The 17,815-nt window shown below is 37.7% G+C and overlaps 1 long non-coding RNA gene across 1 annotated transcript in view; it reads left to right on the top strand.

The window, feature by feature from the left end:
• The window catches only part of LOC119565081, a 313,090-nt gene extending 304,550 nt beyond the window's left edge, over positions 1–8,540 (top strand). Inside the window, exons 3-4 of the long non-coding RNA XR_005223810.2 lie at positions 4,362–4,397; positions 5,601–8,540. This is a non-coding gene — a long non-coding RNA (uncharacterized LOC119565081). The remainder of the gene's footprint in view (positions 1–4,361; positions 4,398–5,600) is intronic.
• The last annotated feature ends 9,275 nt before the right edge of the window (positions 8,541–17,815 follow it).

Genomic DNA, 17,815 nt, shown 5'->3' with positions numbered 1-17,815 from the left:
GAGAAGTCTTGACTTATACATGCCATGTCAAAGAAGGAAATATGCTCAGTTCAATTTAGATTGCATCTTCCCAAATGGAGCAGTATGATCATTAACTCTCTGATCTGATAGCTGACAATTTAAGAGGTTATAACCTAATTTTTATAGCATTGGTAAAATCAGGCTCTGGTTTACACCCTTTCCACCCGCCTTAACTTCAGTGAGGTTGTATGCAGTGTTAATCAGCCCTGTATCTTTTACATTGGATTTCAAGGTCCTCCCAAACTTTTGGCAGGATCTTACAACATGATGTTATGTAGGTCTTTCCCTGGAGTGTATTTTCTTGCTCTTGTTGATGTATCCAAGACTGATCAACTTATTTTTTTTTAATAAACTTTTATTTTTGCTACCGATTCGATAAACACAAATGATGATTTACTGTGTTTGTCACTTGAGGCTAGTAGAAATATGAAAACGAGCTGTATAAATCTATGTTCTGTTTCTTGAAACATTGCAGCATGGGTTTCCATTTGTTTTTGAAATAAAACCTTTTTGGGTATTGCTAGATAAGTGACCTGCACCATAAAGAGCGGTTCTTTACTGCACCAGGAATTTACTTTTAGACTAGTATTGGTGCTATTCCCAATACTTGCAGCAGGATATTTACTGTGGTAAATGTAACAACTGCAGACAGTAAATATTCAGTTTTTATTGGCACTCATTGCAAAGATTTATTTATTTTTAGCAGCGGAAACCCAGGTTTATTTTGTAGGAATGTCATGTGTTGCGTACTAATTTAAAGGGTTGCTCTTGCTAGGTCTTAATTTTTTTTTAATAGGGCTAAATACTTGCTCACACTGCATGACAAAATCTTCTGATAGCCGGGAAATTGTCTCTCTTTATTTTTTATTTATTTTTGTTTTTAGAAGAAGCTTTTGTTGGAGAGTTATATTTTGGATTTGATCATGATTTCAGAATTTATTATCTTGGTAAAATAAAAAATTGATCTACCAAAATGTGGAACTGACAATGCAATTAATCCCATAAAAAGTTTATGCTTGTTTGTTTTTAAATTAATCATTTTAATTTTAAATTAATTTCAAAGGTTGCTTTTATAGGTCTAACTTCTTTACTCTTTGCTATGTTCAGGACTCCACATTCCAGCATTACACTTCTTTTTAATTATCATTCCTTCACCTTGTCATTTCTCAGGGCATAAACTTTGCTTTTTAAAGTACAAGCATGTGGTATGTGGTCAGAATACTGGGCCACATGTTACGATGGGGTTTGTAGAATTCTGGTTTTGATCATATCATCACCTCTTGTGATTAAAATCTAGGCAGTACCTTTGGGAAAAGGAATTGCTATCTCCTCTCCCACCTCAGGAGCTTTCCAGAAAGTTCTTCTGTGAAAGGGTAGGGATTACAATATATTAGAAAATGGTTAGTACTGAAACGTTAAATGACCCTGTTAATATGTTACACAAAGCTAAATGCATTAGTTACTTAGAAGTGTATAAATTGTGGGTTAAACTTGAGAAATCTAATCTCTTGAAACCAATGCTCAGTAGATCCTAATGGAAATAAATGTCTAAGAATTATAGCTACATAAAAACTCTACACAGAATCAAACCCAAATATGTGCGGCCCCAGTGTAGTTCTTCTCCTCACTCTATTCCCCTTCCCCCCACCCACCCTTTTACATCCTACCAGGTCACTAGTACTACTGCACTTTTAATAATAGGTGTCTGAGTTAGACAACAGCTAAATACTTAGCTGACTGATACAACTGGGGTTGAATTTAATGGCAATATACCCCTAACTAGGTCCTTCGGAAGGGCCAGATTGTGGCTGGCTGGTCTGCAAGTGTGTGTGGTAGGGTGAAGAGCATAAGTCGCCCCTATGCTCCTGCATAGTGGTTGAGTGCAGTCCCTGTATTTCCTGGAGCAAAGAACTCCAAAGAGGACAATGAGGTCTGGGGAGATGCCAAGGTTCTACTCCTGTGCACCAGCTAACAGGACTGGTTGTGCACACATTGAGAAGGAAAAGGGCGTAGCAACTCACATGGTGCATTGCTAAGCATAGGTGAGCTTCTCTCTGAGCCAGAACTCCACCTGAGCCGCCCAGAAGTCTTTCTGGCTCCACACTGACCCCAGCTGCCAGATGTGCCTGTATGATTCAGTGAAGACCACAGCTGGGCAATACAAAAAGAGATGAAATTCAGTGTCCAGAAGAGCAAGGCAATGCATGTTAAAAGGAAGAATTTTAATTCTTATAGAACCATAGGAGCTTCTCGATTAACTGTAATCACTGAGGAAAAATATATTGGTATCATTGTGGGCTGCTCTAGGAAAACAACCACTCAATGTGCAGCAGTATCCAAAGATGTCAAATTGTATTATGGAAAGGAAGAAGAAAAATCCTTACAATATTGCAATGCCATTACCATGCTTTTGTTTTGAATATCCCGTATGCCTCTGGTCATCCCATCTCAGAAAGTATATTGCAAAAAACAACAGGCCTCAGAGGAGAGCAACGAAAATTATTAGAGGCAACGAAAATCTTCTGTATGAAAAGAGATTAAAAAGATTAGGACTACTTAAAGTAGGGCAGAAAAAAAAGATGTGACTTGGTAAAGGGTTGTGTGTGTGTGAGACTTGGTAAAGGGGTGTATGTGTGTGTGTGTAATGATGATAATGAATAGAATCGTAGAATACCAGGGTTGGAAGGGACCTCAGGAGGTCATCTAGTCCAACCCCCTGCTCAAAGCAGGACCAATCCCCACTTTTTGCCCCAGATCCCAAATGGGTTGAACTCAAGGATTGTACTCACAACCCTGGGTTTAGCAGGCTAATGCTCAAACCACTGAGCTATTCCTCTGAAGGTAGATCAAATTTAACCATTGTCGTAATACAAGAGCCAAAGCGACATCCAACGAAAAGAAAAGGCAACAAATTTAAACTGATAAAGCTTTTTGTACAAAGCATAATTAATGTGACCCTTGCTACCACAAGGTGTTATTGAGGCCAAGAGTTTAGCAGGATTCAAAAAGGATTATTGATATAAATTTATGTTAAGAATACAGCAGCTGTAGCAGACCAGGTAGAAATCTGAGATCTTCCATCATGCTTTATGATGGCAAGGGTTCCTACATTTTTCTGTGTGGACTGCCTTTTAAGGCCGAGGATTGCTTGTGAGCCAGATGCCCTCTCATTTGTGATTCCACAGCGTACCTATGACAGTTACATCAGTTGCTGACATGGAAAACTACTGTTAGGAAAGCATGTAATGTCTTTCAATGTCATGTTAGGAAAGCGTAGGCTGTCTTGCAATGTCTGGAAATGAGGAGACAGCATCATGTGACCAGTGGCCTCTCTGCAGACAAGTGTTCACAGGCCATAGTTTGGGAACCTCGGCTTCAGAATATCAACGGAAGTTAGAAAAAAAAAAAACTTCTGATTGTTTTTCTCCATTGTGTAGGTTTAAGTGGTTGTTTGAAACCGCTGGTAGTGGACGCCTTAGAAGGCAAGATGATAAACTAGGTGGACCATTGGTGTAGTCCAGTATAACAGTCCCTATGTTTTTTGGTTTTCGGGTTTTACACAGAGGGCGGGAGGGGGGAAAAAAAAAAAAAAAACCTAGTTAAAAATTCCAAAATTCAGTGAATGGTTGGATGCTGAAATAAATCCAGGCCAGATGGATTTAGAAGCTGGAGAGCAGGTGTAGTAGTATAGTGATAAATTTATATATACACCACTTGTGTGGAGGTGATAGCCATGAGATGAATTGTGATAAATCATCCACCTTAGCCGAGCCTCCCTGCCTTCTGCTCACCAATCCATTTCCCCTGAAATTTATTTCCAACCCAAGAACAGCTTCAAGCAGACCCTTTTTTTTTAAATCACATCTACCTGCCAAGTACCAGCCTCCCAAATCTGGTACTTCCCACTTAAAAATTACCACTGCCCAAAGCCTAGAATGGGAAGATTCGGTCCTGAATCAGTGGTACTTCTGTAACATCACAGTGTCACAGATTTAGGATCCAATAGCTGGTGCAGAGATAGAAGGTGGGAGCTTTTTGCCATTGCGAAATGGGCCCAGTGCTTGGCTCTAGCCCTAGAGGAAGCTGCAGGGTTGGAATTTAAAATAGCAATATAATTTTATGGATAGAAAAACTACACCTGGATAATGTAACAGTCAGAAACTCACACTAAAAATCTTTTGTATTGCTCTCCACCATGATGTATTTCCTGTTTATTACATGCTTGTGCATATTCTCGCATGGGACATCAGCTCCACATATGGGGCGTGCATGATCTTTGCCTTTAAAATGTTATAATCTCTGTAAACACTAACCAATTTTCCCTTCGGTATATCTTACAGAGAGACTGCCACAGAGTTAGCTGGAACATTACCAAGGTAAGCAAGCTGTTCTAAACTAATCTGTATATCTGCTTCTGGTAGCTGCTGAAAGAAGCACAGCCTCTTGAGCCAGAGCATCATTCTTTCATATAGAAACCTGTCAGGGTGTGGGGAGGCAACTTGGGTATATGGAGAAAACAGCATTTTGATTTGTTTGCCATACCCAGTAAAATGGCTGTAAAGAGCTGTGCCCCCCCCCGCAAAACGGATCATTTTAAATCAACATGTTTAAACTGCTTTGAGGCTCAGCTCAGTTGGCTACCACCTGAAGAAACGGATCCCAGATTTGGTTTCCTGCCACGTTCAAACTATGTATGTTGTAGGTGATTTCGATGTTGCCTTGTATTTTATCAGTAAGGGAAAAGTTGGTTGTGAAGATCCAAATGTGCTTTCATTGGGAAAGCAGAAGAACCATACAGATCCGATCTTCCAACCTTTCAAAGAATGGGTGAGAGAAGACTACCTCCTTGTGGTCAGAGGAGACAAATATAAGGCTGTAATCATGGAGATGAAAATTATTCAAACAACTGAAAAAATATAGGGTGGCATTACATTCTGAATATCAAGGAACAATGCATGTGTTCCTTTTGCATCTCATTTCACCCCAGCTTCTTTATTATTGAATTGCGTGGGGGTTTTTTAACAAGCTTAGTTATTTTTCAGTGAATATTATATTGTAGTTTGACATTATATTCATAATGAAAATGTGTAAAATGCAAACCATGAAATCCTCTTTGCAATTATAAAATCATTTTTTTAACAACATGGTGGTAAAGATATTTGACACATCAGCTATGTCTCATTCTAAGGCAGCTAAAAAAAACTGCTTAACTTTTTTGGAGGGTCATGTGAGATCCAAATGTTTGTTCATTGGACAAGCAGGAGAACCACATTTGTTTATGGTGAGAACCATGGCTTGACTTAATTCCAACATATAGTAACAAAGTGTATTTTTTCCTTCATTTGACGGATATTTTTCTTTGGTTGTTTTCCAGGAATGTTTGCAGGTACACACAACCTAGCTTGAATATAGCTAGGTCTTTCAGCTATCATTCTCTTTTTAGGTTTTCTGTCCTTTATTATCTTCAAATGTGCAATGAAATATGTTGGTGCAATTTAACAAGGCATGTGAAATTCTGTTTATTCTCTGGCTAATGATCTGTGTGGTACATGACACTTAGGGATTTTTATTCTTTGTAGTCACAAAGGAATGCTTACCATTCTGCATCTGGGAAAAATGAAAATAGAGATTCAACAGCAGCTGACTAGTTAATCCTTGCTTGAAGACATTGGTATTTACTATGTTTCATAATCATTTAGTTGTGTCATTTTCCTTAGTTTTAAGGGTAGAGTATGTCCAATCTGATTGCACTGCATGTCATTAACTTAACTTTGACTTGGCATTAGTTGACAATATGAAGTGAAAATATGAAACCTTTGTACAGCAGAAGTGAATTCTACCCTGGTAGTTTTAAATGCTTTGAAGTTAAAATGAGAAATCTACACTAAGAGCTTGAGTAAGCATCCAGTTTCTATCTCACTGCTAATGGAAACCTAACTGTGTGTTTGAATTCTTGCCACAGCTGAAATTAAAGTCTGGTGGTAATATGTCACAAGTAGAAATTAGATTATATGAGCAATGTGCATGAGGCATTGTAATTGTATTATAAATATTAAAGCCAATGATCTTGTCTAGATTAAAACAAATGTTTACAGCTGTGTGAGTCTTGGCGTTCTTCTTCTAATCTTCAAGCTTTTTTCTGGTGTGACCTGTCATTGCTTTTGTTTCAGTAGTAGACTTCTTTGATTTACTCTTTATTGATTAGTTTTTGAGATATTCTTTGTTCAAACTGCAAATTAATACTTTTGATATTAACGATTCATAAATTTAGAACCTAATCCAAGAATTTTTTTCTTCTGTCGATGCTGATTTTCTTCCCAAAATGATTCATTTCAATAGACACAATTTTAGGTATTGGGATTTTAAAAATATAAAAGAAATAACTGTTCTTTTGTAGATACTGTGCTATCCACACATTTGCCTAATGAGACAAACAAACAAAAAAAAAGGCCACTCCGCCGCAGTTCAGAATATTAAAACTTATTTATGTAACTAAACAGAGAAAAGTCATTATGTTTACAAATAGTCATAAGCATATACGTGGTATAAATTGTTCAAATCCTTTCCTTCATTAGTAAATTGGCCCAAAAGAATCTCCTCTTTAACCCTTCCGAGCATATGGAAGTGTGTATATGTGTATGCTATGTATTTGTCTGCTCATCTGAAGGATGTCAGCATTTTCAGGGTTAATGGTGCCTCCAGGGGTTTTCTGGCTTTGTCAACATACTAAAAATAAATATTCTTTCCAAATTTGTGCACAGATTAATTGGATTATATATAAAAAAGTGCGTGCTCCAATTTCCCAGAAAAGAGTTAATAAATTAGGAAACATGTTTTCTTTCTCTCCTGTCCTAATTAAGAGACTCATAAGTGTGTGTTCAAAAAGTAAAGGTAAGAAAAGAATCCCTGTTAAAACACAGGAGGGTGGATTGTTTGGTTTTTTTTTCATGTTGGCATCAGCCATCAAATGCTGTTGAGCATTTTCTGAATAATCATTTTAAATAGGAAGACACGTTTTCTTCTGATTTACTTAGCCAAAAGATTCACCAACAGATTTCATAAGTGCTTAGGGTCAAGATGGAGAAAAATTGAAAAACTGAGTTTTGTAAACTTCTGTTAAAAGGAAATTTAATGGATAATTTTGTGTTTGTAGAAAGATATAAATTAGAAACAAATACATGATGGGATTAACTGCAAGAACTTGATAGCTAGGTTTTATACTACGTGTCTTTGTCTTTACTGCCTTATTTCTGTTGATATGTTTAGATAATATAGAATAGAGAGAGAATTGATTTTAAACTTAAAATCCAATAGATTCAACTTCATTATTTTATTATATATATATATATATATATAAGGCCATGGATTTTTGTTTTTCGAAGAAAGGTTTTCTATGTATAACAGCACATCAAAGAAAAGATCTTCATAAGGAAAACTTCATAATATTGTTAGGTTGTTCATTGCATGACCTATTTAGAGTACTCAGATTATTCTTGTTGTAGACTACATAATTAAATTTTAAATGGAACATGATAAAGAAATTATACTGGTGATCTCCGGAGACTTGAATACCCTATTTGGCTCTTTACAAGAGTGTAGCAAAGGCATATTTTAAAATTTAATAAAGGTCTGGCCTCATTTTTTTCCTCTTAGATTTTCTAGAGCTGCTGTGCCAATCCTGTTCCAAAGCTACTTTTGCAGATCTATACTATCTACATGTTACCTGAAATAACAGATCAAAATATAGTTCTTAAAAGCATGTTTATCTTGACTTGAGAAATCCGTTATTTAAGCATGATACAGCATAGCTGATCAATCAAACTAGTCTCATAAAACCTACAGTGCCTGAATTGGTACCTGTAGAAAATTGGGCTTCATCTTGTTTTGGTAACATTTGTGTTGTCCTTAGAACTTATCAAGCAAAAGAGGCAGAGTATTATTTTGGAGCAACAGGCATTTTGCAATGTAGACTGCCTATTCTCAGAGCATAAATTGCACTCCATGAGGGGGTCAAAGAGACAAGACAACACAGCCAAGGAACAAATAAGAATACTTGGCTTCCACATCTAAGGAGCCGTTTTCGTCTCTAGGGTAAATAAAACATGTTTCCTAACCTTCCATGATTTTTTTATATATATATTTAAAGAGACATAATCTGTATAAAATCCTATATTTTAAATATTTATCTCTTTACTATTATACTAATAACAGCTTAGGTTATTACTGCTAAAAGAAAATTTAAGATCTTATTAACTTGCTATGTTTTGTGCTGCTGGCTTAATTTTGCGTTTCATTCATCAGTACTTGGGAGAATGAAGTGAACCGGTCACTTCCTGTAGTAACCCAGGGCTCTTGTTTGCATTTCCAGAACTCCAGGGAAATGTGTAAAATGCCTGTGTAAATGAAAGTAAGAATAGATCCAAGAGCTGTTGTTGAAATTAGATCAAAATTTGAGTAAGGTTTTTTTTATTACACTGTGTTAGTAATTGGCCTCTTCAAACAATAAATAAACAAATAAATAAATAAAAAAAGAAAGAAGAAGAAAAGGAAAAGAAGATGTGTTGGGGGGAAGCAAAACAAACATCTGCATTAAAAATATAATAGATGTTAAAATACAAAGCACCTAAAGAAGACAGGGACCTACAGTATTAAAATACAGGCTAATAGTCTGTGTTTGAGTTCTGTGACTGTATGTGTGTTTAAACAATATATATATGTGATCAGCTAAAATCAAGGTTTACAGTACATTATGACTTTGAATTTCTTGGCATGCATTTGGGATTTGTGGGTAAAATTTCCAAAGGTGCACAAGTCCCATTTTCAAAAGAGACTGGCTCATTTAGGCACAAAGTCTCACTGAGAACCAATGGGACATAGGCTACTAAGTGCCTAAGTCACTTTGACAGTGGAATGTAGGCTCTGAAGTATGCTTCAGCTGAAGTAGGCTTTTGAAAGTTTTACACACAACTTCACTTTTATTGAAATATAATACAGTTAGGCTTTTATCTAAAGGGAAAAATAAAATTGACAGCCCACCATATGACAGGCAAAGTGAAATCTCTTGATTGCTAACTGACAGCCATTTTTATGATACCATTGTGTTATGGAATGATCTGTCTTCCAAGGAGCTAAGTATACAAGACTTTGAAACATTGCTGCCTTGACAGACATAATCCAAGTAATTGCTTGTAAATTCTGGGTGAATTATAAAATCTGTGTGGTTATTTCAAATTAGTTAATAAAACATCCATGAAGATTTTAATGAAAATATCATCATAAAAAGGAACATTTGTAATAGTAGTAGCAGAGAGTTGATTAAAGGCCTCCTTGAGATTCATATTGCCTCGCTTCCATTAATCCATACAAAACCCAGTTTATAGGACCATCTTCATTGCTTGTCACTCCAATTGTGCCACCATGCCCTCCGTTAACAATCAGTGAAAAAATTTAAAACAGCATCGAGTTCAACCTTCTTTTCTTTAAATTCAAGAATGTCCCCAACTCTGACCTTCTTTGCCATTCATGTCTCTTATCAAGACACCCAGTGCTCTGCCAGTGGTACCAGTCTTGAACACCCATTGTCCGCTTCTTCCATATATGTCTCTCTGCTTTCTTCTACTCTGCCTTTACCCATGAAACCCTGTATAGAAGTTTCAGAGTAACAGCCGTGTTAGTCTGTATTTGCAAAAAGAAAAGGAGGACTTGTGGCACCTTAGAGACTAACCAATTTATTTGAGCATGAGCTTTCGTGAGCTACAGAAGTGAGCTGTAGCTCACGAAAGCTCATGCTCAAATAAATTAGTTAGTCTCTAAGGTGCCACAAGTACTCCTTTTCTTTTTGTATAGAAGTTGTCCCACCAGTTATTGGGCTCAATACAGTAATTACTGGTGTAATTCAGGAGCTTGGACTAGATGCTCATGATGCCTTTAAAATCCATTAATTAGTTACAGTTTCCTTTTCCTCCTGCAAATCCCTTCTCAATATGCCCTTCCACTCTGATAGGTCAACTATGATCTCTCGGTTGGGTGGCAGTTGGGAATAGCTGATACTGATGATTATTTTTATTTCAAATTATTTGGATCCTTTCAGTTGTTCCCATACTAGTCTCTGTGAAAACATGATCTTATTGTTTACCTCGTCCTCCTTCCCCACTATCTTCCTACTGTTTGCTTATGCTCTCTTTTTGTGTGTTGTTTCAAACCACCTTTTCAATTTTAGGATGCTCAATCTGTGACACATTATAAAGGCAGGGTTTTCAGTGGGAAGGTGCTCTGCACTTTCTGAAAATCCGATCCTTTTAAGACCTCTCAAATTGGGCATACAAAAATGGAGACTTCCAAAATCACTAATCACTTTTGGAAATCTTGTCCCTAATCTTTCAGTGCCTAAGTTCCCCATTTGTGAATGGATACTTCCTTTGTCTTGTTTAGTTAGCTTTAGGGAAGAGACTGTCTATTACTGTGGATCTAAATGGCACAACGAAGCCATGATTTTGGGGGGGGTCTCCAGGCACTACTATAATACAAATAATAAATAGTAATTTCTTTGCTATGGCAGAACACTTAAGTTGATTTATTTGAAATGTACTGTGCTTTTGAACAAATTATACCAAAGTTATCAGTTAATTTTCTGAAATTTTTCAAGTAAAGCTCCAACAACCTTAATAAGAAGGTTGAATATTTGTTTGTTCAGGTACATACTGAAACAATTTTATCTTCATTCAAAACTATTTTTTCAGATGATGTTAGTCATGAAACACATTGGTTTATGTGGTCTATGAAATTCATCATTTGTGTAATGAAAACAGGCAATTTTCCATGGAGGAAAAAATAGTATTCTTCATAATCCCTAATGTTGTGTAGGATCTGATTAATTTCTGAAGAGGTATTTTTAAAACCTATGAAGGAAACTGTTCACAGATTAAAATAAAAAGGACAGAGGGTGATTTACTATCCAGGTAAATTTTCTAGTGATCATTCCAGGTAAAATTTTCAAAAGTGCCAAAGTTACTTAGTGCCAGATTTAGATACCTAAAGATGCAACTAGGCCCTTTGGGTGATCTTGAAAATTCCACTGGCATCTAACTCCCCTAAATACATTTTAAAATCTGACACTTAGCCTCCCAACTTACTTGAAAATTTTACCTTCCATCTTCAGAAGTCCTCTGACCAACAGCCTAGGTGTTCTGATGGTCATTGGCAGGTGGTGAAAGTAGTTGTTGATTCAAATGATGGGTAATTTGATAGAGTAACCGTCTCCCTTACTTGAATGAATTTGGTTTTGCATCATCTCCAAGAGTCTGGTAGGTTTTATCCACATTTTACACTTAGGGAGCCAGAGTTACATTCATTTTTATTCATCTATCCCAGACTCCTAGGTACCTTTTTAAACTTATGTTTAAAACTATAGCAATCCAAAGATGTCCAGTGCTTTGTGTGGCAGAAATGAAAAGAACTCAGCTGATTCACAGTCCTGAGGGTGAATCCCAAGATGATGATTTTATTTGTACAATGCCTAAAGAGTGTGAAGTACTTTATAGAACACATTAAATACATTGTCCTTTTTTCTAGGAGGCCTCATAGCCGAATTTTAAGGCAAGGCACTATGAATGTGAACGCTAAAAAACAGGGAGAGAAGAAAAGAGAATATTTGTGAGGATTAAAATAGTAAGACTGAGTGGTTACTTATGTACGCTTCTTAATGGTACCACTTTTACTTGTCTTACTACTTTGTTAATGTAAATGCACACTGGGCTACGGAGAACTTTTAATGGACATGGGATTAATATTTCTTGGCTTCGCACAACAAGGGAGCCTTTTTGAAAAGGCTGAATGATGAGAGGGAAGGAGGCCTTGCAGAGTGGGATTTGGAAAGTCATTTCATGCGTAGGAAACAGCATAGAAGATGATGTGGAAAGTGAAGGGTCAATCCTTGCTCTCTCCAACTAGACCCCCATTCAGCAGAGATCAATAGAAATACTCATGTGCTTAAAGTTAGATACATGCTTAAGCACTTTGCTGAATCAGGGCCCTAGTGCTCAAGCTCACCCAGAATAGTATCCTTTAGAAACTTGGTGCTGATGATGGGGCTTGTGTGAGTAATTTTTGGGAATAATTTCAAACCTAGATATAGATTTGGAAACTAAATAATAAGGTGAATATCTGAGGTTGGCGCAGGAAAGAAAGCTAGCAATTTAGGTCAAGGAGATGATTCGTTAGTATGATCGTGTAGAGAACCTTTCATTTCTGATCTATCCCTGATAAGAGTTTATACCAAGTGATGTCTATTTGACAACCTATTTGAAATGAGTTGGTGACATCAGTCCATTTATTTACATTCGCGTCACCTAACAATGGTCAGCGTAGACCAAGAGTAAGGCATGTTGATGGACAAAGTGAAGAAGTTTGCATTGCCGCTCCTTGTGTAGTAGATAAACATGAGACTTCAATCTAGCCTCTTTTCTCAGCAGTGCTTTTGCTCATTTTAATGTACACAAATCAACTTTATTTATAAAGTCTAATAGTTAGAGAAGCAATGTAACAATTATTTTAATTCGAAAGGATCCTGCTATGAATTATGTACAAGTCTTTAAGAATTCTAAATAAAATATTTAAAAGATCAAAAGTGTAATACTTCTCCCCAGTGTTCAAGGTTAACAGCTTATATTTCATCTACATTATATTAAAAACATTTTTATTGGAGTCTATAAATGTTAAACGTTTTTAGGAGACAATGATCATAATGGAACTGAATGCAAAACTGTGGACAAAGTTTCAAAGCAAAAATTAGTGATTTTTTTTTTTTGCATGTTTCCGTTTTTGGATGCCAGTTTGAGATACCTCTTAGCGTCAATGAGAATACTCACATGAGTAAGGGTTGCCAGGATTGGGTCCTTAGGTATCGCCACAAGAGCAAGATAACAAAGAAAATAAAACAAGACAAGGTTTTAATAGGGCTAAAACGCACACATGCCAGGCCAGATCTTCAGCTGGTGGGGTAGCACTGGTGGCTGTAATGGTGCAACGCCACTTTAAACCAGTTGAAGGTCTGGCCCATTTTTCCTTAAATTTCCTGTGACTCCCAGTAGGCTTTGCAATAGGTGGCACGCACAGCGTTTCTACCACAGCAAAATGAAAACTTTGCAATTAGATTAGTTGGGCTATCATGGAATATATTTTTCATCCAGACGTTGGAATCTTTACAAAATTAGTGTAGCTTCCTGCTGGGAATATTTATTTGTCAGCACAGGAGTTATGCTGTTTTGATCAGGTCCGAGTTACATTTGCTTTAGTTATTCTGAAGTTCATGGGAGTATGCTGAGGAAGAGGCAAGAGACATGGAGGGGAAGGGCTCATATCTCATATGAGAACAAAGACTTTGCCACCCAACATTTACTCTGGCCTCTGCTCAACATTCCCTTCTTGAGATTTAGAGAGAGAGAGAGAGAAATAAAAGACGATCTGCACTTTTAGATCTCAAAACTGCAAACACTGACATGCTTAACGGACGTCTGTTACTACTCCTGGCGGTAAGATTAAGCATGTGCATGAATGCTTGCAGCATTAATTAGTAGTCAGACCTTTCTTTCAAGGGACACCTCTTTCGAGTCAGGATAGTAAAGTAATATACACATATAAAAACTAAATATTGGGCCACATTTGATTTGGCAGTGTCCTTTGAAAAGATACTGGCTGGGATTTTTTTTTAAATGTCTGACTAAAATTTAGGCTCCCGCGTCTGTACTGAAACCCCCCACAAAAGGGGTTTGATTTTCAAAAGCTCTGAGCACCAGCAGCTTCAACTGAAGTCAGTGGCCGTTGCAAGCGCTCAGCGCCTCTGAATCCCAGGCCATTAATTTAGGTGACTGCTGGGGGGACTTTCAATGGCACAAATGTGAGTTAAGGGCCCAACTGCCAGTTGCACTTTTGAGAATCCCTCGGCAGGTTTGGATCCAGGAGCCTGACTTTAAGCATCCGTTTTTTAAAAATCTTGGTTGATGAAATTGGCTGCTATCACAGGCAGGTGCTTACGCCAGCAGTGACTTTTTCTGTCTCACTCAATGCTGAGTTTCATTTCAGGATCACATGATCTGAGGGACCAGAAGTTTTGTTGCTAGGAAGTTTTATTTAACAGCAATGAAATATTAGTATTCATGTCATGAATAATTGAGTCCCCAGATGTTCTCATTCTGTATCAATGACTGTGGACAATGACTCTAGATAGACTGGTTTCAGAGTAGCAGCCATGTTAGTCGGTGTCTGCAAAAAGTACGAGGGGTACTTGTGGCACCTTAGAGAATAACAAATTTATTAGAGCATAAGCTTTCGTGAGCTACAGCTCACTTCAACAGATGCATGCAGTGGAAAATACAGTGCGGAGATTTTAAAAACACAGAGAACATGAAACAATGGGTGTTACCACACACACTGTAAGGAGAGTGATCAGGTAAGGTGAGCTATTACCAGCAGGAGAATGGGGGGTGGGGGGAACGTTTTGTAGTGATAATCAAGGTGGGCCATTTCCATCCGCAAAAAGAAAAGGACTACTTGTGGCACCTTAAAGACTAACTAACAAATTTATTTTAGCATTGATTATCACTACAAAAGGTTGCCCCCCCCGCTCTCCTGCTGGTAATAGCTCACCTTACCTGATCACTCTCTTTACAGTGTGTATGGTAACACCCATTGTTTCATGTTCTCTGTGTACATAAAATCTCCCCACTGTATTTTCCACCTCATGCATCCGATGAATTGAGCTGTAGCTCACGAAAGCTTACGCTCAAATATCTTGACTCTAAGGTGCCACAAGTACTCCTTTTCTTTTTACTAGATAGACTATGACAGCTTGAATTGTTTTTTTTTTTTTTAACCTGTAAAGCGGCTGTGGCTTTTTAACTGGTTACTAGGAAATGACGTTGCAGGCAGAGCAGCTGTAAAAAGGGCCTTTTCATTTTCATGCAGAATAAGTAAAATAAAAATGACAGAAATAGCCTTTCTTCTACCTGCTCCCACCCAAACTGAAATAGCAGAGGTGTCTTTGATGTAACCATTGAATTTGTAGAGGCGCTCAAGAGAAAAAGATACTGCTGGTTAACACTGAATAACCAGAATGTAGTAATAAAAATAATTGCCTTAGCAAAAGGCCACTGCTGACTTTCTTGGGGTTTATGTCCAAAATATTGATTTTAAAAAATAGCACAGAAGGGAAGGTTTTGACCCTTAGAAGTATATGATAAAATGCAGGGAAATAATTTTGTATTTGTTTTAATAATAAGTGAAACAATACACACTAACACGTCTAAGCCTACTAATCCTGGTCCTTACCACTAGGGAGTGAAACAGTTAAAGAATTACTTGTACGGCACCTAATGTGCTGTGAATGCAACATATATGCCTGGATTGCTAAATTGTTAAATCACACACTGAATAATGTCTTTAATAATAGAATAGCGACCACACCTTCCATCGCAAGGAACCATGGCTCTGTACAAAACTCAGCCAGTCCAGGGGGGATGGTACCTCATGCAATAGGGTCATAGTATGCCACCTAAACTGCAGAAATGGAGGGGAAATGTGGATTTGTGCTCGAGTCAAAGAAAGTTCATATGCAGTTGTCATCCTACTGGCTGAATAAAAAATAAAATCAATAAATAAGTCTCTCTTATCATTAACCTCGCCTATTCAGATCTATTTTCGGAGACGCTTTTGAGTTCTTGCTTTACAGTTCTGTCTTGTGAATCTGGTCAACGTTGCCAAAGCGTATGTGAAATCAGTGTGAAGGACAGTTGCTGAGACTTTTAATCAGCATTTTAAGGCTCAGGTCTTCTTAGTTAAAGAAGCCAAGGCATGATGAAGCTCTTATTTAAATGTTTCAGTGTTGATATTTTCTGTCTATTATAGTATGGAAACTGTCTAAGGAAGCTCAACAGTTATATGATTTGAGCAAAAAGCAAATATGCCCCCCAAAGGAATAGTAGACATGCAGAAGTGGGAGAGGAAATTCTGTAATAAAAAGGCCTTCAGTCAAACAGCAGTTATGCATCTGTCTTCTCAAAAATTGAGAGGCGGAGAAGATTGCTGTGGTTTAAAGCTGACATTGATTAGCTCTAAGTTCTGCATAAACTCGGCTTATGATTCCATTCTCTCTCCAGTGTCTCAACTTTATAGAACCATCATAAGCCTGTAATGATGTGTCTGAAAAGGGAGTGAGGGTGGCAGATGGGAAAGTTTCAATGGGAGGCAGGAGGAAGCATACTTTGGGGACTGCGTAAGTTTAACTCGTGTACATTGCAACTGCTTCCAGTGGTCCTAAACAGTTATCGGAAGTGAATGAGAGAATTGGCTTCTACTTTGTCATTGCTGTGCCTTGGGAATGACTGACTTCCTTTTGTTAATGTAACATAAACGGAGAGTAATTTCACATCATGAACCTGTTGCCTGATGCCAGGAACATAACTACCGTCCTTGACATCTGTCTAGTTGAAAAATCAGAACTCAGGCAGATGTTGAGAATATGGCAGTCAAATCTGTATGGCTTTTTGGATACATGTGTTATAATTTGGGTATTATGTAAATTACATTTTATTATAGCATACTGGCAAATTTGCAGGGTGTTAGTAACAGATGTTTCACTGTATGAAATATGTGGCAGGAGCTCTAGGTGTGCAGAGGAACATACAGCAAGAACAGTTACCAAACAGCATAAGAACAGTGGTCCATGTAATGCAGCATTCTGTCTTCTGTGGTGTCCAGTACCTGCTATCTTAGAACATGGTGCATGAAACCCTGCAGTAGGCAGTTATGGAATAACCTGTCCACAGGGCAAGCTTCTTCCAAACCCCCGTTAGTTGGAAGATGATGTATGTTCTGCAACATAAGGGTTTATATACCTTCCAAACCCCCTGGTGGTCTATTAATCCTTACAGTTGTAACTTTGGGTGGTGGTGTTTATCAGTATGTCCAATCCTTTATTTTTTTTTTAATCCAGTTTTCAGTGGTATCCTTAGAAATGAGCTCTACAGGATAATTATGTGCAACATTTTTTTCTTTGATAGGATTCAAGTCTGCTGCTTTTTCCATTTCCTGGAATGTCCCCTTGTTCTTGTATTACGAGAGAGAGAGTAGCGGAGGGACCTTTTCAAATAGTTTGGCTAGACATCAGAGTACTGTATGGACTCCGACAAAATAAGAACAAGCCCAAAACTCAATTCTCACCTAAGCAAAACCACTAAATGGGGCTGGAGAAATTCCCTTTAATTCTTTAATTCAGATCTGGAAGTGTCAAAATACAGTAAGAAGCTAATTTCAAGGGGCTGGATCATGTGGTTTAATCTATTTGTTGTGGGGTTAACAAACTAATCTTCAAAATTTCAATGTAAATTGAGTAGCTTATTCAGACTGGAGCGTTCAGGGGCTGGTCTATACTATAGAATTCTGTTGACATAGGTACGTTAGTCAGGGATGGGAAGAGATGTGCTCTCTGGCTGATGTAGCTGTGCCAACAGAGGTGCCTAGTGTAGACACAGTTACATCTAGAAAGCTGCGTTTTTACTGGTATAGCTTGTTTCAGTTGTGGGGTGTGATTTTACTATACTAGTACAAAGCACAGCTGTGCTGGTATAGCTGCCTCCAAACGAGGAGTCCGTTGCCGATATAGCATACCGATATTCCTGTATTGGTAAAGCGTTTCTGGTGTAGACGTGACCTGAGTCGTGCCCTCTGCTTTTCCTGTTGTCCCATTCTTTTGACAAGGAACTAGTCTTGAAGCAGTGGAGGTGGTTTAAAATGTTGGTGT

Source organism: Chelonia mydas, chromosome 1, assembly GCF_015237465.2.
Source record: "Chelonia mydas isolate rCheMyd1 chromosome 1, rCheMyd1.pri.v2, whole genome shotgun sequence".
In the NCBI taxonomy this organism is placed as follows: domain Eukaryota; kingdom Metazoa; phylum Chordata; order Testudines; family Cheloniidae; genus Chelonia; species Chelonia mydas.
This window is presented reverse-complemented; position numbering and strand designations above follow the sequence as displayed.